Genomic DNA, 22,925 nt, shown 5'->3' on the forward strand with positions numbered 1-22,925 from the left:
GGGGGGGAAAAGAGATTTTATCATCAAACTTTCTGAAAGTTATGCTTTATGCCAAATTTCAATGGAATGATGCATTTAAGTTAGTCAAGAAAAGAAAATATGAACTGTGGGTTTTATGTTTAGTATAACTGACTTTTAAGTATAAAGGCCATGGGCAAACTTTTAATAACATGAAAGAATTAAGGAATATTTTTGTCATGATCCCTTCCTGAGAAATCAACTGGATTATTACTTTCAGGAATGAAAACAAAAGAAAAGATTGGAAAGATATAGACATAAGCACTGGTGGTGGGTATGAAGTATACATTTACCTGTAAAATTAAGACCAAATGATCATTATAAGGGAGAGAGTATAAAATGTAATGATTATATTGTTCTGAAACAATACAACTATCACAAAATGGGGGAAGAATGGAGACTGTATATGAAAAGTAGGATACATTTGCTGATTGCCTTATAAGTATTATCTAGGAGTAGGAAGCTATTACTTCAAATCAGTTGCTAGTGGAAAGGGAGGAGAGAGGGAGAAAAGGTTACTCCTAACTTTAATATTGTTCATATTATGGCACCAAAAAATAAACGACCACATCAAAAAAATAAAATACAAAAAGAGGAGAGGGGACTAAGGGCAATATATAATGGCATTAATAGAATAATAACTATTAAAACAAAAATAAAAACCTTCCTAAATATCAACAAAGAGTCCATACAAAGGATTATATATATAAATGACATATATCATAACAATATGACAGAACTGAGACCAAACATATTAATCATACCGATAGTTGTGAATAGGTTAGCTCGCCTATAACAAGAAAATGATTTTTAGATTAGATAGCAAAGCAAAATGCAAACCTGTGCTATATACAAGAAAACAGATTCAGATGGGTTAATAATTTTAAATTAGACAAAGATATACCAGGATACGTAAATCAAACAACAACAACTGTCGGCAGGGAGTCGCGCCGCCAGCAAGGATGTTGGTTTCGCTTTCTCTGCCGCTGCCGCCGCGATGGCCGCTGGAAGCCTTCCTCGCACCGCCTTCGCGAGCCTCGGGCTTTCGACACACCTCACCAGCCGTGCGCCGGGGACTGCTGGCCAGGGCTGCTAGTCAGCGAAGGGGGACCGCGCTACAAACTCACGCAAGCCACTGGCCAGGAGAAGTAGGCAGTTTTATTGGCAGAAGCGGGGGAGCCAGTGTGTGCGGGATTATGCATGATCTGCGAGCGAGTCTGGGGAAGGGGTAGTGGACGGAAGTTATCTAGGGTGAATGCGGAAACATTATCTGATTGGTTGGGACAGCAATATGTCTATATATGGTAACTATAGATTTACTAGACAAAATGGCGGAAGGAGATGAAATGGTGGCTCGGCGCATGCGCACTGTCCTCGCCCCGTGACTCAGCGCTTTGAAGAGCATCCCTGAGTTTACTCAAGGGCATGTGGGGGCTAGAGTTTACTCATAGTCCCGTGTCTTGTAGCGCAAGTCTCATGGTTTGGATGGCTGCACTGCCGGGCCTTCCCTCAAACAACAATGATAGGAATAACACTCCTGATATCTGACCTGAAAGAATTTAGACCAAAAAAATTACGAGATAAAGAAGGACACTATTTTAGTTTGCTTGGCTGCCAAAAGCAGATAAATGGGGTGGCTTTAACAATAGGAAGTTATTAGTTTGCAAACTTAGTTTTGAGGCTTTGAAAATGTTCAAGACATCATCAAGATGATGCTTTCTTCCTGAAGACCAGTTGCCAGCAATCTTGAGCTCTTCTGTCATATAGCGAGGCACAAGGCAGCATCTGCTACTCTCTTCCTTCTCTTCCAAGTTTCATTGATTTCAGCCTCTTCCTTCACTGGCTTTCTTGTCTTTGTCTGAATTACCTTCTTTTATAAAGGACTCCAGTAAGAGGATTAAGATGCACCCTGGGCCATACCTTAACTAAAGTAACCTCATCAAAGATCCTACTTACAATGAATCCACTCCCCCAGAAATGGATTAACTTTCAGAACATGCTTTTCTGGGGTACATACAGTTTTAAATCATCACAGATACTTTACAATAATAAAGCATATAACCCACCGTGAAAATACAACAGTTATTAATCCACAGCCACCACTTCCATAAAGCAGAAAGTACAGCATTTGCAAGGAAGAATAAAAAGAAACACACTAAGATAGAAGACTCTAACATCACTCTCTTAATCCAAGCTACAGTAAGACTTAAGCAGTATAATATGGTAGATCTTTAAAATGTGTATCAAGGGATGCGGATTTGGCCCAGTGGTTAGGGCACCTGTCTACTGCATGGGAGGTCCGTGGTTCAAACCCCAGGCCTCCTTGACCCATGTGGAGCTGGCCCACATGCAGTGCTGATGCGCACAAGGAGTGCCGTGCCAAGCAGGGGTGCCTCCCGCGTAGGGGAGTCCCACACGCAAGGAGTGCGCCCCATAAGGAGAGCTGCCCAGTGTGAAAGAAGGTTCAGCCTGCCCAGGAATGGTACTGCACACATGGAGAGCTGACACAACAAGATGACACAACAAAAAGAAACACAGATTCCCGTGCCGCTGACAACAGAAGCGGACAAAGAAGATGCAGCAAATGGACACAGAGAACAGACAACTGAGGTGGGGCAGAGGGGGAAGGGGAGAGAAATAAACAAATAAATCTTTTTTTTAAAATGTGTATCGAATTCTGATCTCTAGTAACAAAGAATACAGCTTCTTTTAAGCACACGTGAAACAGTCCAAAAATTTATCATATCTTAGGTCACAAAGAAAATGTCAATAAATCAAGAACAGAAATAAAAACAATTTTTCTAAAATATAACAAAACTAGAAAACAATAAACTCAAAAACAACAAAAGACCTTTCTACCTTGAAACTAAAAAGCACATAAACAATTATTGAATCAAATAGGAAATACCAAATGAAATTGCAAAATTTTTTGAAAATAATTATCAAGGAAACATGATATATCAGAATATGTGGAATGCAGCAAAAGCAGTTATCAGAGGAAAGTTATAGCATTAAATACCTCTATCTATGCAAACGAATTAAGCACTGACTCAAAAAGTTAGAAAGATGATTTCCAAGAAGATGGCATCTGAGTAGGTAGGCAGTGCACAACTCTCTCACAAAAACAATGGAAGATATGCTATCCACAAGAAACTCACTTCAGACATCAGGACACAATCATGTTTAAAGTGAAAGTTTAGAAAAAGATATTCCACACAAATAGTAACCAAAAAAGATCTGGAGTGGCGACACTAATAGCAGCCAAAAGAGATTTTAAATGCAAAACTGTTATAAGAGATGAAGATTATTATGTATTAATAAAAGGGGCAATTCACCAAGAAGAAATAACTATAATAAACAGTTATTCACCTAACCTGGATGCCCCAAAGTACATGAGGCAAACACTGGCAAAACTGAAGGGAGAAATAGAAATCTCTACAATAATAGTTGGAAATTTCAATACACCACCCTCAGCATTGGTTAGAACATCTGGACAGAGAATAAATACGGAAATAGAGAACTTGAATAATATGATAAATGAACTAGACCTAACAGAAATTTATAGAGCATTACACCCCCAAACAACAGAAAATACATTTTTCTCAAATGCTCATGGATCCTTCTCCAGATAGACCCTAACTTGAGTCACAAGACAGGTCTCAATAAATTTTAAAAGACTGAAATTCTACAAAGAACTTTCTCTGATTACAGTGGAATGAAGCTGGAAATTAATGAAGGACAGGAAAAGGGAAAATTCACAAATATATGAAGATTAAACAACATTCTCTTAAATAATCAGGGGGTCAAAGAAGAAATCACAAGAGAAAAAGTACCTCAAGACAAATGAAAATGAGAACACAATATATCAAAGTCTATGTGATACAGCAAAGGTAGTGCAGATAGGGAAATTTATAGTCCTCAATGCTTAGCATTATAAAAGAAGAAAGAGCTGAAATTAAAGACTAGCTGCACACCTGGAGGAACTAGTAAAAGAAAATCAAACTAATCCCAAAGCAAGTTGAAGGAAAGAAATAATAAAGATCAGGGTGGAAACAAATGAAATTGAGAAAAAAAAAACAATAGAACCAATAAAACCAAAAGTTGATTTTTGGAGAAAATCAACAAAGTCAACAAACACTTGGCTAGTTTGACAAAGAAAAAAGGAAAGAAGAGGTAAATAAATGAAATCAGAAATGAGAGGGGGGGGACATTCCCACTGACCCCACAGAAATAAGAGAGATCATAAGAGGATACTATGAACAACTAAATGCCAACAAACTATAAAGTGTAGATGCAATGGAAAAATTCTTAGAAACACACAGCCTACACTGACCCAAAAGAAATAGAAGACCTCAACAAACCATTCAGAAGTAAAGAGATTGAAACAGTCATCAAAAACTTTCCCAAAATGAAAAGCCCAGGATCAGATGGCTCCACAGATGAATTATCCTAATCATTCAAAGATGATCTAATAACAATCCTGCTCAAGCTCTTCAAAAAAATTTAAATGGGAGGAATGCTACCTAACTTATTCTATGAAGCCAACCTCACCCTAATACCAAAACCAGATAAAGATACTACAGAAATAGAAAATTACAAACCAATTCCTCATATGAATGTAGATGCAAAAATCCAACAAAATATTTGCAAACTGAATCCAAAAGCACATTAAAAGAATTATATACCACAATCAATTGGGCATGAAAAAGAAATGAAAGTCACCCAAATAGGAATAGGATATTCGCTATTTGCTGATGGTATGATCTTTTATCTAGAAAATCCTGACAAATTCACAGGAAAACTACAAGAACAAATAGAAGAGTTCGGCAAAGTGGTAGCAAACAAGATTAATATGCAAAAATCAATAGTGCTTCTATACACTACTGATGAGCAATCTATGGTGGAAGTCAGAAGAAATTCCATTTATAATAGTAACTAAAAGAATGAAATATTTAGGAAGAAACCTAACCAAGGACATAAAAGACTTATATTCAGAAAACTACAAAACATTGCTAAAGAAACCAAAGAAGACCTAGATAAATGGAAGGGCATTCCATGTTCATGAATTGGAAGACTAAATATCATTAAGATGTTAATTCTACCCAAACCAATTTACAGATTCAATGCAATCCCAATAAAAATCCCAACAGCCTTTTTTGCAGAAATGATAAAACTAATTATCAAGTTTTCTTGGAAGAGAAGTAGCCAAAATATCTTTTGAAAAAGAACAAAGTTGCAGGACTCTCTCTTCCTGACTTTAAAGCATATTACTTACGTGGTAAAAAAAAATTTTTTTAATTGAAAAATGGTACTGGCATAAAGAGAAATGTATTGACCAATGGAACCAAATCAAGACCTCAGAAATAGACTGTCACATCTACAGTCAAGTAATTTTTTACTTGACTGTAAAAAATTCAGTAACAGGACTGCTGGATCATTTGGCAATTCTAGCCCACCCAGCTGGGGCAGAACAGTCTATTCAGCAAATGGTGCTAGAAGAATTGGATCTCTATATCCAAAAGAAAGAAAGAGGACTCTTATCTCAGACCTTATAAAAAATTAACTCAAAATGGGTCAAGGGGTAAGCGGATTTGGCTCAATGGATAGAGCATCCGCCTACCACATGGGAGGTCCATGGTTCAAACTCAGGGCCTCCTTGATCCATGTGGAGCTGGCCGATGTGCAGTACTGATGTGCGCAAGGAGTGCCCTGCCACGCAGGGGTGTCCCCCACATAGAGGAGCCCCACGCGCAAGGAGTGCGCCCTGTAATGAGAGCCGCTCTGTAAGGAGAGCCGCCCTGTAAGGAGAGCCGTCCAGCATGAAAAAAGTACAGCCTGCCCAGGAGTGGCACAGCACACACAAAGAGCTTACCTAGCAAGATGATGCAACAAAAAGAGACACAGATTCCTGGTGCCTCTGACTATAGAAGAACACACAGGAAATGGACACAGAGAGCAGAAAATGGGGGGAGGCGGGGAGGGGGAGAGAAATTTTTTTAAAAAATGGATCAAGGACCTAAATATAAAAGCTACAACCATAAAACTCCTAGAAAATATAGGACAACATCTTCAAGAGTTTAGCTCTTACAAATCACGAAAAATGAAAAAAAAATTGATAAATGGGATACCTCAAAATTAAGCAATTTTGTTCTTCAAAAGACTGTCAAGAAAGTAAAAAGTCAGCCTACTCAATGGGATAAAATATTTGGAAACCACATATCTGATAAGCATTTGATATCCTTGTTATATAAAGAGATCATACAATCCAACAATAAAAAGAAAAGTAACCCAATTGAAAAATAGACATAAGACTTAAATAGACATTTATCCAAAGAGGAAATACAAAGGTCCAAAAATCACATGAAAAAAAATGTTCAAACATCACTAGTTATTAGAGAAATGCAGATCAAAACTATGAAATAACATTTCAAATGTTATAGAAAGGCCATTATTTAAAAAACAGAAAACTGCAAGTGCTGGAGAGGATATGGAGAAATAGGAACATTCCATCACTGTTGGTGGGGATGTAGAATGGTGTAGCCTCTGTGGAAGACAGTTTGGCAGTACCTCAAGAAGCTGAATACAGAACTGCCATACGATCCAGCAATCCAGTTACTAGGAATATATTCAGAAGAACTAAAATCAAGGACACTAACTGACCTTTGCGCACTGATTTTCATAGCAGTGTTATTCACAACTGCTAAAATATGGAAACAACCCAAGTGTCCACTAACCTATGAATGGATAAACAAAATGTGGTATATACAAACAATGGAATACTACTCAGGTGTAAGAAGAAATGAAATCGGGATGCACATGACAACATGGATGAACCTAGAGGATATTATGTTAAGTGATATATGCCAGACACAAAAAGACAAATATTGTATGGTCTCACTAATATGAACTAAAACCATGAGTAAACTCACAGCGGTAAACTCTAGAGTATAGGTTACTAGGAGAGAGAATGTCGATTGCAAATGGGAGCTGTTGCTTAATGTATGTAGAATTTTTAATAAGGTTTATTGCAAAAGTGTGAAAATTAATACAGTTGATGGTAATACATTGTAGTGTGTATAACTAACACTGCTTATTTATAAATGTGATTGTGGCTTTTGGAAGGGGTAGTCATTGGGCATAAATGTCAATTGAAAGGAAGCTAGAGAATAATCTAGGGACTATGTAACAACGATTCAGTAGTAGATGGAGATTGTGGTTAATAGTATAAACATAAGAATGTTCTTTTACAAAGTGTTTAGATATGGTGATATATGGGAAAATTACGACTAATGTAACTTATGGATGATTGCTAATAGTAATATTGTAATATTTTTGCAGCAATGCAAAGAAGATATATCAGTTCTAAAGGACAACAATGGGGATATAAGGAGATATGGAATTTTTCCTTTTGGAGTAATGAAAACGTTCTAAAATTGACTGAGGTGATGACAGCAAGCCTGCACAGCAAGCCAGTGCCCACATGGTGAGCCAAGTGCCCACACTGCAAGCCGAATGCCCACACAGCTAGTCGAGTGCCTGGTGAGTACCCACACAGTGAGCCAAGTGCCCATGTGAAAGCCTGCATGGCAAACCGAGTGCCCGTGTGGTGAGCTGAGTGCCCATGTGAGTGCCTACATGGTGAGCTGAGTGCCTGCATGATGAGCCAGTGACCGTGTGGTGTGCCAGTGCCCACATGGTGAGCCGGTACCCACCCAAGTAAGTCACACAGCAAGATGATGATGCAACAAAAAAGAGACAAAGGGGAGAGTCAAGGTGAAGCGCAGCAGAAACCAGGAACTGAGGTGGCGCAGCTGACAGGGAAACTCTCTCCACAGCAGAGATCCCCAGGATTGAATCCCAGTGAATCCTGGAGGAGAAAAAATGAGAAGAGAAGACAAAAGAGAAATAGATACAGAAGATTATACAGCAAATGGACACAGACAGCAAAAGAGAGTGGGGGAGGAGAAAGGGGGAAGGAAATCTTTTAAAAAGGATAAAAGAATGAAGTTCTGATGCATGCTACAACATGGATGAACCTGGAAGACATGTAAAGTGAAATAAGCCAGACACAAAAAGACAAATATTGAATAATCTTGCTTATATGAAATGCCTTGAAGAAGCAGATTTTGTAGAAACAAATAGTGGATTATAGTTACCAGGGACCGGGATGGGGATGAGGGAAGAGGAGAATGGGGAAGAGGGAAGAGGGTGCAGAGTTAATGAGTGCAGAGTTTCTGTTTGATGTGATAAAAAGTTTAATTAATACTACTGAATTGTGTACTTAAAAGTGATTGAAACAGAAATTTTGAGTTGTATATCTGCTACTACAATAAAAAGTTTTGAAAACACCAGGTGACTTCCCACCACATCTCCACTAGCTACACCAGCAGTCTGGGTCTGGAGCAAATCCACCCTAATATTTGCAGGATGTGTCAAGATACAAATGAAGGGCCCTGGCCTGTAGCCCACCCCACTTCCCTTCCCACCCCCAACACCATCCTGCCTTGAAGGGGCTTTGCGTGCGTATGTGTGTCCCGACCACCTACTTCTCTTGTTCAACTCCACCCCCTTCTTTCCCCCTCAGTTGACACCGCTGGCCACCCCTCCAGCCTAAGGGTGCACACTCCAGCATCCAGGAGCACAGACCCAGGCAACAAGCCCTTGTAGGCCCTGGAAAATGGAATGTGGTTCAGAAAGGTGGGGATGCTACGGAGGGCATGTCTCCTTGGCCCCCTGGAATCCTTACCCTGTGAATTTCAATTAAAAAGCACCTCAAAAATGCAGCAACAGGAGAAGGGCTAGAGCAGGACCCCCTAAAGCAGGGCCTAGGCAGTGCCCTGAAACAGGGCAATCTGCAGCAACCACAAGCCCAGGCAAAGTTTCTGAGTCCTCTGTGCTTCTCGGTCAGTTTTGCCCCCTGGGGGTCATTTGGCAACATCTGCAAACATTTTTGGGGTCACAGCTGGGTGGGGGAACATTAATGGCATCTAATGGGTAGAGGCCAAGGATGCTGCTAAACATCTTGCAATACAAGGACAGCCCCCTACAACAAAGAATTACCTGGCCCAAAATGTCAACAGTGCAGAGGTTGAGACACCCTATGATACACACACAGATTAGGGGTGCAGACCCTGACTCTGCAACTGCCTTGTGATGGGACCAATTATTTTCTCTCTGTGTATCTGTTATCTCATTTGTAAAACAAAATTAGCAGTAACTATTTTACAGGGGTTTTGTGAGAAATAAAATGGACTCCATATATAAAATGCCTGACACATAGTAGATCTCAACAAATGTTATCAGTAATCCTTCAATGGGGAAGGAAGCCAACTTTGTATTTTTAATTGTCTCTTTACCAACCAATTAGAAGTCTCAGAATTTGGAAGAGAAAATTCAAGTCATATAAGCAGAAGAAGCTTCTGTTATTTGGGAACTACTGTGGATGAAAGATCAAGAGGAAATACAATTGCATAGAAAAGTAGTGGCCTAAATTATGTTAATCAACAAGAAGTTATATTGATACACAATGCTTCAAGAAACTGTGACTTGTGTAACGCTGAGTTATATTTTTTGGCAGGTTTCTTTTCCACAAAGAATTTTCCATATTACAACACCACCCCCATCCTACCCCTACCTGATCTCTATACACTCCTCCCCATTTGCTGTCCCATCACCACCACTACCAACTGCCCTCAGTCCCTACAGGTAAGGCAATGCCATCAGAGATGACTTGTTGCCATCTGGTGGTGGAGTTGGTAAGAGCAGCTAAGATTTTGTGCATTGGATTCTTCCCTTAAACATGACAGGTGATCTACTATACCTAAAGCAATTTATTTAACAGTGTTCTAGGAACTAGAGGGAACAAAAGATGGACCAACCACGCTCCTTCCCAGAATCAGACAGAGACGTTTGGGCCCCTGCTTAGCTGGTAGTAACCTCCACTCTTGTTTAGCATATGTTTAGTTGGAGCAGAGACTCTCCAGTAAATAAAGCAAAACTTATATAATTCCTTTTGTTCAAATAAGGAATTTCTTACATGCACTTATATAAAGCTATAATCAGTCACAGTTAACCAAGGAAAGAGATCATTCATAAGAATATAAATATTAAACAATGTCCAAAAGTCCTTAAATTTTTTTCTTTTTCTGACTTAGCAAGCAAAGTGTTTCCAACTTCTCTATATTCCTTCTCTCTATTGTTTTCTTCTGCAATTTTTCTAATTGGGCAATTTTCTGAGACACAAACTCAAGGATTTAAAATATAGATAAATCACCCCATATCGATACGCTATGCCAAGCTATCTGATTTCAGAATTTCGGCTGACTTTAGGTCTGGTGTCAGGGCTGGCAGCATGACTTAGCTTTGCCCTGAACAAATTTCCTTTGCAGGTCACAGAAATACTCACCAGATCTGGTGTGGTGTTGAGAATGGCTTTTTTTTTTTTCCTGATCTAGAACACCTAATCAGTGAAAGTGGGACCAATTTACTTTTCCTCAGATGTGAATGGAGCTGCATGTGGAAACCTGAATTAACTAGCACTATATGTTCAATTTATTCCCTTAATTTTTTTGTTTATTAACAACTTTATTTCAAATTCACAAAAATAAAAGAGCAATACCTACTGGATTTTGCCTGACTGTAAATGCTAGAGTCCCTCAGGGCTCTAACCACAGATCCCTGCTCTCCTGTAGCGTGTCTCTTGGTGATCTCCCACCATCCCATACACTGAGGAACCCCAAACGGGTGTCCTGAGTTTTCCTCTAAACTTCAGCTCCATGTGCCCCATCCTCCCGTGGATGACCAAGAGACCTTTCACTTAACATTTCCAAAATTCATTCATGAATTCTCCCTCCCCAAACCAGCTCCTTCCCCAATGTCCCTCATCTCCGTAAATGACACCATCCATAAACCAGTTGCTCAACACTGACTCCTTAATCTCTCACGATCACATCCAGTCCACCCAGAAGTCCCGTCATCCCTGCTTTCAGAATCAATGCAGGAGCCAACCATTTCTTGCCACCTCCCCCATTAACTTCTAGCTCACTGCTGTCCAACGGAAATATGATGCAAGCCACAAATGCAATCCGTGTATGTACTTTCAAATTTTCTAGGAGCCATATTAAAAAAGTAAAAAGTAGCAGATGAAATTAATTTTGACAATATGTTTTACTTAACCCAACATAATCAAAAATATTTTTATTGCCACGGTAATCAGTGGTTTTTTAAAATCATCAATGGCACATCTCAATTCGGACCAGCCACATTTCAAGTACACTGTTTCTCCTGTGGCCTCCACATTGGACAGCACAGCTACAGTCTAAGCAACCTTCACATCTAGTCTGAATTACTGCAATAGTCTTCCTCTTTCCACTTTTGCAAAAAAGAAAAAAAAATTTTTTGTCCGCGAAGCAATAAGTAATCAGGTCATTTCCCTTTTCAAAACCAACCACCAACCTGGGAATAAAATCAAAGATCTTTTCCATTGCCTAAATTCATGCTCTCCTTCCTCTCACCAGCCCGTCTCTCCCTCCCTTGGTTGTTTTACCTCTACCCTCCTCGCTGTCCAAGTCCGTCAAACAAATCCCCAGCTCCACCCAGGACTCTATGTCCCCAATCACAGCCTGTCCATCCACTCCACTTCTTGTCCCCCCCACGAAGTCCCTTCAAAACCCCCAGTCCTCTCCCTGGCCACATGCCCTGTGGGCTGCAGGAGTCCGGGAGAGGAGAGCTTCGCCAGCTTGCTGTGTCCCGACACCCCAACTTCCCACCTGCTGCAAGGGACACTAGAAACTCGGTTGAGTTCCCTGGCCCTGCCTGGGAAGAAGCACAGGTCCTCTCTACCCTAGGAGCCCCTAGATTATGCAGCTAACTGTTGTCAGCCAGAGGTTGTGACCCTGGATGGGCCGGGGGCTGTGGGGACAGGGTGCAAGATCATTGTGAAGGAGTTTATTTTCCTGGCTTTCCCCTCTGGCTCTCTTCCCTTCGCCACCCAGATCTCCTGAGACTACAGCTTAGACCTCGGTCTTGAAACGCTTAAGGGTCCTGGACACTGGGGCTTGGGACGGGAAAGGTTAACAGCTCAGCATTTGTATCTTGTCACTTTTAAAAAGGTATTTCTAAGAAAAGGTATTTACCAGACCTCAGTAATAAAATAAGAGGGGCTAAGATGATCAGTAATGTGAAGCATTACAAACCCACTTCTTATTACGTAACCCGTGACTACCCTGCGAGGAGAACACGTGCAGAGGGGCAAGTCCTACTTGTACCTTCCCGACCTTTAATCAAAAACCGCCCCCACATGCTGACGGCTCCTGTGTGGTTTCCCACAGATAGACCTGCTGGTCTGCAGGGCTCCAGCCTTCCCACTAAGTAAACTTGTGAGAAGTGCAAATCAATACCCAGGGAAGACAGGCTGCCAGAGAGATACGCACAGGTTTGCAAGCTGGTGTTCTCTGTGAGGTTACTGCACATCCAAGCTTGCCCGTATGTTTGTTTATTGCACTTTTTCTATCTAAATTATTTTACTTCTTTTATTAAATTCTAACTAGCATTATGACATGTTTCTTTTTTTTTAAGAGTTTATTTATTTATTTATTTCCCCCTTCTGTTTTTGTTGTCTGTATCCATTCGCTGTGTGATCTTCTGTATCTTTTTCTCTTTTTGGTCTTCTCATTTTTTCTCCTTTAGGATTCACCGGAATTCAATCCTGGGGACCTCTCATGTAGAGAGAGGTTCCCTGTTAGCTGTGCCACCTCAATTCCTGGTTTCTGCTGCACTTCACCTAGACTCTCTCCTTCCTCTGTCTTTTGTTGCATCATCATCTTGCGTGACTCGCTTGCACGGGCACTGGCTCACTGCACAGGCACATTTTCTTTTTTTCGTTTTCACCAGGAGGCCCCAGGGATCCACCCCAGGTCCTCCCATATGGTAGGCAGAAACTCTATCACTTGAGCCACATCTGCTTCTCAGCAGTATGCCATCGTAGAAGTGCTCCCACAGAATCCTGGGGCTTCTAGGAACCCAACTGGAAGCCACTGGACTAAAATATTAGCAGTATTATCATGGTCAAGTAAAGAGGGAATATTTTTGTGTTCTTCTTTGTCCTTATCCTTAGTTTCTGCCTCTTCTGAAATGAGCCTGTATAATTTGGATGGTTTGTTTAAGTTGAGAAGAAATCAATGTGTTAAAAAAAAACTCCTGACCCTGTGGATCCGGCTGACTTCCATGCACTTTGCTCTCTCCTGGCTACTGAATAGTTGCTTAAATAAGGGGGTAAGGAATGTTTCAGGGGTGAAACACACCTGCACTCCACCAGCCCCACCATTTCAGGCTGAGTGAGGTAGGAACCATGGAGAGTATGACAAGTGTCACAGCCTGAGTGATTCTAGGAGGATATGTGGGAGAACTTCCTCAGTAAAAGTAGTAAGACAACATGGACTGTATAGCAGAGTGAAACAGCATGTGAAATATGAATATGGGAAATATCGCCTACGTAAGACGTTTTCTTTGAAACTGAACAAATGTATGTTAATATTACAAGTTGTTAATATCAGTCAAAAAAAATCATGCTCAGTGAAAGAAACCAGACACAAAGTACCGCACATTTTATGATGCCATTTATTTAAAATGTAAATTTAAATCAATTTATATAAAGATGGAATTAGACTAGTGGTTATGTAGGGCTAGGGAAGGTCGGGGGATTGAGAGGTGACTGCTAAGTGGTGTGGAGTTTTTCTTTTTGGAGCAATGAAATTGTTCTAAAATTTTTGGAGTGATGATGCATAACATTGTCATACTAAAAGCCATTAATTGTACACTTTGGGTGGAATGTATGGTATGCGAATATTTCTCAATAAAACTGCTTTTTTTTTAAGTAGTAGCTCAAGTGATTGAACACCTGTTTCCCATGTACAAAGGTCCCAGTTTCGATCCCTAGTACCTCCTAAAAACAAATAAACAAATGGAAAAAACAACTTTCATTGGGGAGTGGATGTAGCTCAGTGGTTGAGCATCTGTTTCCCATGTATGAGGTCCTGGATTCAATCCTTTAAAAAAAAAAAAAGTAGTAAGACACTAGAAGTTGGAAAGCAGATGTGGCTCAAGCAGTTGAGCTCCCACCTACCACACGGGAGGTCTCTGGTTCGGTCCCTGGTACCTCCTAAAGACAGTGAGCTGGCGTGATGGACAGGCATGGCAAGCTGATGCAACAAGAGACACGAGAAGAAAAACATAATCAGAGACACAGCAAAACAAGGAACAGAGGTTCCCGGGGCCTCCTAAAGAAACAAGGAAGATGAACAGACACAGCAAGTGCAAACAATGAGGGGGTGGGGAGAAAAAAATTAAATCTTTAGAAGAAAAAAGGTACCTGGACATAATTTAAATTAAAAAAAAAAACAAACACTAGCAGTTGTTCCCAAGCAGGCAGGGTGAGTCCTTGAGGGCAATTTAAAAAGGAATAGATAGAGCAAACCAATGAGTCACGAAACTCCATGTACCAGGAAGACATCACTGACACCTAACAGGTAGCAGCAGACAGCACTGGTGGGCCCTCTTGCCCACCCCCATTATGAGTTCTAGCTCGTACTCATCAAATCAGCCAATTGTGGCCCTGTCACAGGCCTAATGCCCTCCTCTACCTACCTGTCTTTTGCCCACATCCACCTGACCTGGCACTCTCAGAGATGGGCCCAGCTAAGCAGCACCAAATCCACACACTTACAAACGTGCTTTGTGGAACAGAAAGAGCTCAGAAGTACTTCAGAAGTGGTATCACTGTTGTCTAGCTCTTAGGAAGCACGAGGACAAACGAGCTATTCTTTCAAGGCACCGTTGGGCCCACATGTCTCCTTTCTACCCTACCTTTCAACCCATTCTGTATTTACTTTAGACTAGAATAAAAAAAAAAAAGGCTTCTGTCGTGAGTGGCACACGTAGGGTGCCTCACTTGCTCTTTGTGCAGAATTGATATCAAAGAGATTTCAGAAGCATAATTTTTGCTGATTGGGCAGCTGGTGTTCGTTGATCCCAGCACCCTTGCAAAAAAAAAGAATAGAATCAGTCCTGATAGAGTTTATAAAAAGCTGCTTGCTTGCTATCTTTGCTGACAAAGCTGTACTAGTAGCTTGAATACACATTTCCCAACCACATGCTTTAATTTCAACAGATGTATAACTAACAGACAAGACTTAGACTTTTATGAACCCTTTCCATTCCTCCCTGCTTCTCTAACCCCATGCCCTCCACCAAGTAATCTAATCCTAGAATCTCAGGTTAGAAAATAACTTTGTAGTCTCCTAGTACAGTCCCTCACTGAGTCTTTTTTTTTTTAAAGATTTATTTTTTATTTATTTCTCTCCCCTTCCCCCACCCCCATTGTCTGCTCTCTGTGTCCATTCACTGTGTGTTCTTCTGTGTCTGCTTGCGTTCTTGGCAGCAGCACCGGGAATCTGTGTCTCTCTTTTTTTTTTTTTAGATTTATTTTTATTTTATTTTATTTATTTCTCCCTCCTCCCCCCGTTGTCTGCTCTCTGCATCCATTCACTGTGTGTCCTTCTGTGTCTGCTTGTATTCTTGTCAGCTGCACTGGGAATCTGTGTCTCTTTTCATTGCGTCATCTTGCTGCGTCAGTTCTCCAGGTGTGTGGCACCACTACTGGTCAGGCTACACTTTTTTGGTGTGGGGCAGTTCTCCTTGCGGGGTGCACTCCTTGTGTGTGGGGCTCCCCTACACGGGGGACACCCCTGTGTGGCACAGCACTCCTTGCATGCATCAGTACTGCGTGTGGGCCAGCTCATAACATGGGTCAGGAGGCCCTGGGTTTGAACACTGGACCTCCCATGCGGTAGGCAGATGCTCTATCCGTTGAGCCAAATCCACTTCCCCTGTGTCTCTTTTTGTTGTGTCATCTTGCTGTGTCAGCTCTGCATGTGTGTGGCACCACTCCTGGGCAGGCTGCACTTTTTTCACGCTAGGTGGTTCTCCTTATGGGACGCACTCCTTGCACATGGGGCTCCCCTACACAGGGGACACCCCTGCGTGGCACAGCACTCCTTGTGCACATCAGTACTGCACATGGGCCAGCTCATCACACAGGTCAGGAGGCCCTGGGTTTGAACTCTGGATCTTCCATGTGGTAGGCATCTGCTCTATCCATTGAGCCAAACCACTTCCCCCTCACTGACTCTTGAATCCCCTGAAAAACAGTCATCTCTGCTTGAACCTCCCCACCCCATGTCAGCCCTGCTGGCTGGCACCCCCTTCCTTTTTGAAACAGTTATAGACTAAAAGTTTTACCTATGTGGTAAAATACAGATTCACCTTTCCAACTTTGCAATTCCTAACTTAAATATTCTGAAATATAGAAGGTTTTTTTGTAACTCCTTTGACAGTAAATCTATTCTGAACTGGTGTGAGACTATTTATACTTTGTTTACTCCATCAAATGATTCACTGCATTTGATTATGGGTTACTACCCCACAACTCAGTTGGAATGTTACATAATACACAACATATGCACCATATCACCTCTCCAAAATTCAAAAATTATGAAGGATTTTGAATAAGAAATCGTGAACTTGTATCTGCTTCTCTAAATATGATATTTAAGTCTTCTATATACTACTTTTGTAGTTTTTCTTTGTCTTGTTTTAATTTTGGTTGCCATGAAATTTTTTTTCAGTTTATCTTTAAATTAAAGTCTCTTACTATTTGTTTGTTTCTGTTTTTCCCTGTATATCCATAATTTTAAGTTTTACAAATGTTGTATTGATGCATATATAGTTAAAATTGTTATATCATTATGAATTGCATCCTTGAATATTATTTTTAAAGTGGCTTTCTTCATCTTCACCTGGTGTTCTATTAATATTATGATAATAAAAAGACAGACAAAAAATAAGATATGTCATATGAAAGCCAAAGAATAAAATGGTGGAAAGAAACAATGCATCTACAGTAATAATATTGAATGTGAATAGATTAAATTCCCCAGTTAAAAGATATAGACTGACAGAGTGTGTTACAAAAAAAAATCATGAGCCACCTATATGCTATCTACAAGATGCTCACCATAGATCCAAGTATACAAATTAGCTGAGATGGAAAGGTTGGATAAAGATACTCCATGCAAACAGTAATCAAAAAAGAGCAGAGATGGCTATACTAATATTGGAAAAGAGAGACTGATATAAGAAATGCAGAAAGCCGTTACATATTAATAAAAGGGACAATCTACCAGCAAGAATTAATTCATAAATATCTACGTACCTAACCAGGGTGTCCCAAAATACATGAGGCAAACTCTGGCAAAACTGAAGGAAAAAATAGACATTCTACAACAATAGTTGGAGACTTCAATACCCCACTCACATTATTAGATAGAACAACTAGACAGAAGATCAACAAGGAAACAGAAACAATATGATAAACGAGCTAGACCTAACAGACATACACAGAATGTTGCATCCCAAATCAGTGGGTAATACATTCTCTCAGGTGCTGCTGGATCTTTCTCCAGGATAGACCACATGTTGGATCACAAAGCAAGTCTCAATAAATTTAAAAAGAGATTGAAACTATATAAAGCACCTTCTCAGATCATCATGGAATGAAACTGGAAATCAATAATAGACAGGAAGGGGGAAATTCACAAACGTGTGGAGGCTAAACAACACATCCGAAGCAATCAGGGGGGTCAAGAAAAAATTGTAAGAGAAATTAGCAAATATTTTGAGATGAATGAAAATGAGAACACAACTTCTCTAAACTTAGGGGATACCGCAAAGACAGAGATGAGAGGGAATTTTATAGCCCTAAATACTTACATTTAAAAAGAAGAAAGAGCTAAAATCAAAGAGCTAACTGAACACCTGGAGGAAATAGAAAAAGAACAGCAAACCAATCACAAAACAAGCATAGGAAAGAAATAATAAAAATTAGAGCAGAAATAAATGAAACTGAGAACAAAAAAAAATAGAGAAAATCAACAAAACCAAAAGCTGGATCTTTGAGAAGATAAATAAAATTGACAAACCCTTAGCCAGAAGAGCAAAGAAAAAAAGAGAGAAATAGAAATTAAATAAAATCAGAAATGAAAGGGATGACATAATGACTGACCCCACAGAAATAAAAAGGATCATAAGGGAAGCAGACTTGGTCCAATGGATAGGGCGTCCGCCTACCAGATGGGAGGTCCAAGGTTCAAACCCCAGGCCTCCTTGACCCGTGTGGAGCTGGCCCATGCGCAGTGCTGAAGCATGCAAGGAGTGCCCTGCCACGCAGGGGTGTCCCCCACGTAGGGGAGGCCCATGCGCAAGGAGTGCATCCTGTAAGGAGAGCCGCCCAGCGGGAAAGAAAGTGCAGCCTGCCCAAGAATGGCAAAGGCACACACAGAGAGCTGACACAACAAGATGACGCAACAACAACAACAAAACACAGATTCTGGGTGCCACTGATAAGAATAGAAGAGGTCACAGAACACACAACAAATGGACACAGAGAACAAACAACTGGGGGGAGCGGGGGGAAGAAATAAATAAAAAATAAACCTTTTTGGAAAAAAAAAGGATCATAAGAGGATATTATGAAAAACTGTATGCCAACAAATTAGACAACCTAGATGAAATGGACAAATTCCTAAAAACACACAACCTACATTGACTCTGCCAGAAATACAACAACCCAACAAACCAATAACATTTGAAGAGACTGATCAGTCATCAAAAATCTCCCAACAAAGAAATGTCCAGGACCAGATAGCCTTACCGGTGAATTCCACAAAGCATTTTGAGGAGAATTAACACCAATCATCCTGTTTAAACTCTTCCAAAAAATTGAAGAGGAGGGGAAATTATCCAACACATTTTATGAAGCCAACATCACCCTTATACCAAAGCCAGGTAAAGACACTACAAGAAAAAAAGATTACAAACTAATCTATCTAATGAGCTCAGATGCAAAAATTCTCAACAAAATACTTACAAATCGATCCATAGCATATTAAAAGAATTATGCTCCCCAACCAAGTGGGATTTATTCCTGGTACACAAGGGTGGTTCAACACAAGAAAATCAACTAACCTAATATACCACATTAACAAATTGAAGGAAAAAAACCACATGATCATCTCAATTGATGCAGAAAGGCATTTGACAAAATTCAGCATTCTTTCTTGATAAAAACTATTCAAAAGATAGGAATAGGAGGAAATGTCCTCAATATAATAAAATAGATATATGAAAAACCCACAGCCAACATCGTACTCAATGGGGAAAGGTTGAAAGCTTTCCCTCTAAAACTGGGAACAAGACAAGGATGCCCACTGTCACCACTGTTATTCAACATTGTACTAGACGTTCTAGCTAGAGCAATTAGAAGAAGATAAAATCAAAGACATCAAAATTGAAAAAGAGGAAATAAAATTCTCAGATGAGGTGATCCTATATTTAGAAAATCCCAAAATGTCTATGACAAAGTTATTTGAGCTAATAAGTTCAGCAAAGGGGTAGGATACAAGATCAACATGCAAAACTCAGTAATGTGTGTGTACACTAGTATTGAGCAATCTGAGGATGAAATCAGGAAAAAAAAACAAAAACATGGACAATAGCCAAAAAAAGACTTAGGAATCAATTTAACCAAAGAAATATAGGACCTACATGCAGAAAACAAAAAGACAGTGCTCAAAGATATCAATGAAGGCCTAAACAAATGGAGACATTCTGTGTTCATGGATCCGAAGACTAAATATCATGAAGATGTCGATCCCTACCGAAACTGATTTATAGATTCAATACAATGCCTACTTTTCAGAAATATAAAAGGCAATTTCCAAATTTACTTGGAAGGGAAAGTGCACCCAAATAGCCAAAAACATCCTAAATAAGAAGATCAATGTAGGAGGAATTTCACTGCCTGACCCTGAAACATATCACAAAGCTACAGTGGTCAAAACAGCATGGTATTGGGATAAAGATAAACACATTGATCAGTGGAATAGAATTGAGAGCCCAGAAATAGACCCTTACCTCTACAGCCAACTGGCTTGTGAAAAACTTACCAAGTCCATGTTAATGGGACAGAACAGGCTCTTCAACAAATGGTGCTGGGAAAACTGAACCAACCAAAAGAATGAAAGAGGACCCCTATCTCACTCCCTAAAAAAGAATCAACTCAAAATGAATGAAAGACCTAAATATAAAATCCAGGACCATAAAACTAGTAGAAGAAATTGCAGGGAAACATCTCAAAGACCTTGCGATAGGTGGTGGTTTCTTGGGCCTTACACCTAAAGCATGGGCAACAAAAGAAAAAATAGACAAATTGGACCTCTTAAAATTAAACACTTTTGCACTTTAAAGGACTTAGTCAAAAGGGTGAAGAGGCAGCTGACTCAATTGGACAAAATATTTGGAAATCACCTATCCAATAAGGGTTTAATATCCATGATATATAAAGAGATGCTACAACTTAATAATAAAAAAGCAATACAATATTAAAATGGGCAAAAGATTTGGTAGATATTTATCCAAAGAAGAAATACAAATGATGAAAAAACACATGAAAAAATGTTCAACATCACCAGTAATTAGGGAAATACAAATCAAAGCTACAATGAAATATCATTTCACACCAATTAGAATGGTCACTATTAAAAAGGCAGAATACAAGTGTTGGAGATGATATGGAGAGATAGGAACACTTACTTACTTTTGATGGGAGTGTAGAATGGTACAACCACTGTGGAAGACTGTTTCGCAGTTCCTAAGGAAATTGAATAAAGATTTGCCTCGTGACCTGGCAATACCATACTAGGTATATACTCAGAAGAACTTAGAGCAGTGACACAAACAGACATCTGTACACCAATGTTCACAGCAGCTTTATTCAGTTGCCTAAGGATGGAAACAACCCAGGTGTCCATCAACCAATGAGTGGATAAACAAATTGCAGTGTATATGTACGATGGAATATTATACAGCTGTAAGAAGAAATGAAGTCGTGACGCATCTGACAATATGGATGAACCTGGAGGATGTTTTGTTGAATGAAGCAAGCCAGACACAAAAGATAAATATTATATGCACTATTATGAACTAAATTTGTTTTGCAAACTCTTGGAGTTAATAACATAGATATGGGTCACCATAAAATAGAATGAGGTTAGAGAACAGATGTAGCTCAGTGGTTGAGGACCTGCTTTCCACTTGAGAGGTCCCACATTCAATCCTCAGTACCAAAAAAAAAAAAAAAAAATTTAAATGGGGTTAAAGAATAGAAAGCTGAGGGTTAATCTGTTCAGAATTGGCTTAAAAAAAAGTTGTTCATATATCTTTAGGAATGAATAGAAATGGTGAAAGGACATCACAGTGTTTGTAACTTAACAGTGTTAATATATATGAGTATGACAGTGGTTGAAAGGGAAAGTCTAAGGTCATGTATATTATGAGAACAAAAGCTTAAAAATGTAATATGGGACTGTGTATAACACAGCGACACCTCATGAGAAATATGAATATGGGTAATATTGCGTATATAAGACTGTTTATCTTTGAAATTGAACAAATATATATTAATCTTACAAGATGTTAATATTGGGTAAAAATCAACCAAATCAAAATATGGTCAGTTGTGTATAGTAATATATTAATAATCTTCTATTAAGGGTTAAAAAAAAGAAACTATACTAAGTGAAAGAAACTAGACAAAAAGTACTAAGGACTACAGCTTCTTCTGTTTGCTATTATTATTATTGGAATAATGACAATGCTCAAATAATGATTGAAGTGATGAATGTACAACTATGTGGTTATACCAAATACCATTGAGTGTATACCTTGGATGGATTGTATGCTTTATTAATATGTATCAATAAAATTTATTTTTTAAAGATTATGAGCTGTGCTTTCTTTATTTGTACTTGTTCCATATACCATTGTACATCCTTTTTATTTTCAATCTTTCTAAAATACTTTGTTTTGGGTAAGTCACCTGCTTGAGTACATTTATATGATGGCCTTTGCCAGGGATACAGTCTAAGTATTTTTTTTTTCCTTTTTAATAGGTGTGTAAAGCCTATTTCAACTTTATTGATATTTCAGATATGTTGAGCCCTAGTTATGCTATTATATTGAATTTCGGCTTTTATCATTTTTTTCTTCCTCCTTCCCCACCCTGTTGTCAACTGTCTGTGTCCATTACTGTGTGTTCTATGTCTGCTTGTCTTCTCTTTAAGTGTCACTGGGAATGGATCCTGGGACATTCTGGAGTGGGAGAGAGGTGCTCAATCTCTTGCACCATCTCAGCTCCCTGATCTGCTACATCTCTTATCGTCTCTCCTCTGTGTCTCTTTTTGTTGCGTCATCGTGCTGCACGAGCTCTCCTCTTGGGCCAGTTTGCCCCTCAGGCCAGCTTGCATTTACCAGGAGGCCCCGGGAATCAAACCCAGGACCTCCCATATGGTAGATGAGAGCCCAATCACTTGAGCCATATCCGCTTCCCACTTGTATTGTTTTTAAAAACTTCCACTATGTATTCTGTTGACTTTGTTGCTGCAAATAACTCTTCACATATTTATGAAGGTTTTCAATTTTGTTCTATTTGTCACTTTTATAATGAAACTTTATATATAATACCACTTATTTTCTAGTTATTTAACAAATGTCTATTAGTTCCTTGTTATGAACAATGATAAAATAAGCATTCCTCTCCCTCCTTTTGCTCCTCTTCTACCCAATTTTAGTCAATAATATCTTTCTCAGTTTACTTTGAACTGCTAAATATGCTTATGATTCTATTACTTGGTTTGTCAGCTTTTAGTAATATTTTCTGATTAAGTTATTACAGATTTAACAACAGTAAATATTCTAGTTCTTACCTATTTTCCCTCTTCCTCTACTGATATTTA

The 22,925-nt window shown here is 39.4% G+C and overlaps 1 long non-coding RNA gene and 1 other non-coding gene across 2 annotated transcripts in view; both read left to right on the forward strand.

Moving 5' to 3' along the window:
* The window catches only part of LOC131277909 (uncharacterized), a 42,691-nt gene that overhangs the window by 15,850 nt on the left and 3,916 nt on the right, over positions 1-22,925 (forward strand). Inside the window, exon 3 of the long non-coding RNA XR_009184955.2 lies at positions 7,357-7,557. This is a non-coding gene — a long non-coding RNA (uncharacterized lncRNA). The remainder of the gene's footprint in view (positions 1-7,356; positions 7,558-22,925) is intronic.
* Positions 14,923-15,056, forward strand: LOC111760206 (U11 spliceosomal RNA). The gene has a single exon (XR_002793964.1). It is a non-coding gene; the product is annotated as a U11 spliceosomal RNA (small nuclear RNA).

The sequence above is a fragment of the Dasypus novemcinctus genome, chromosome 3, assembly GCF_030445035.2.
Source record: "Dasypus novemcinctus isolate mDasNov1 chromosome 3, mDasNov1.1.hap2, whole genome shotgun sequence".
Lineage (NCBI taxonomy): Eukaryota > Metazoa > Chordata > Mammalia > Cingulata > Dasypodidae > Dasypus > Dasypus novemcinctus.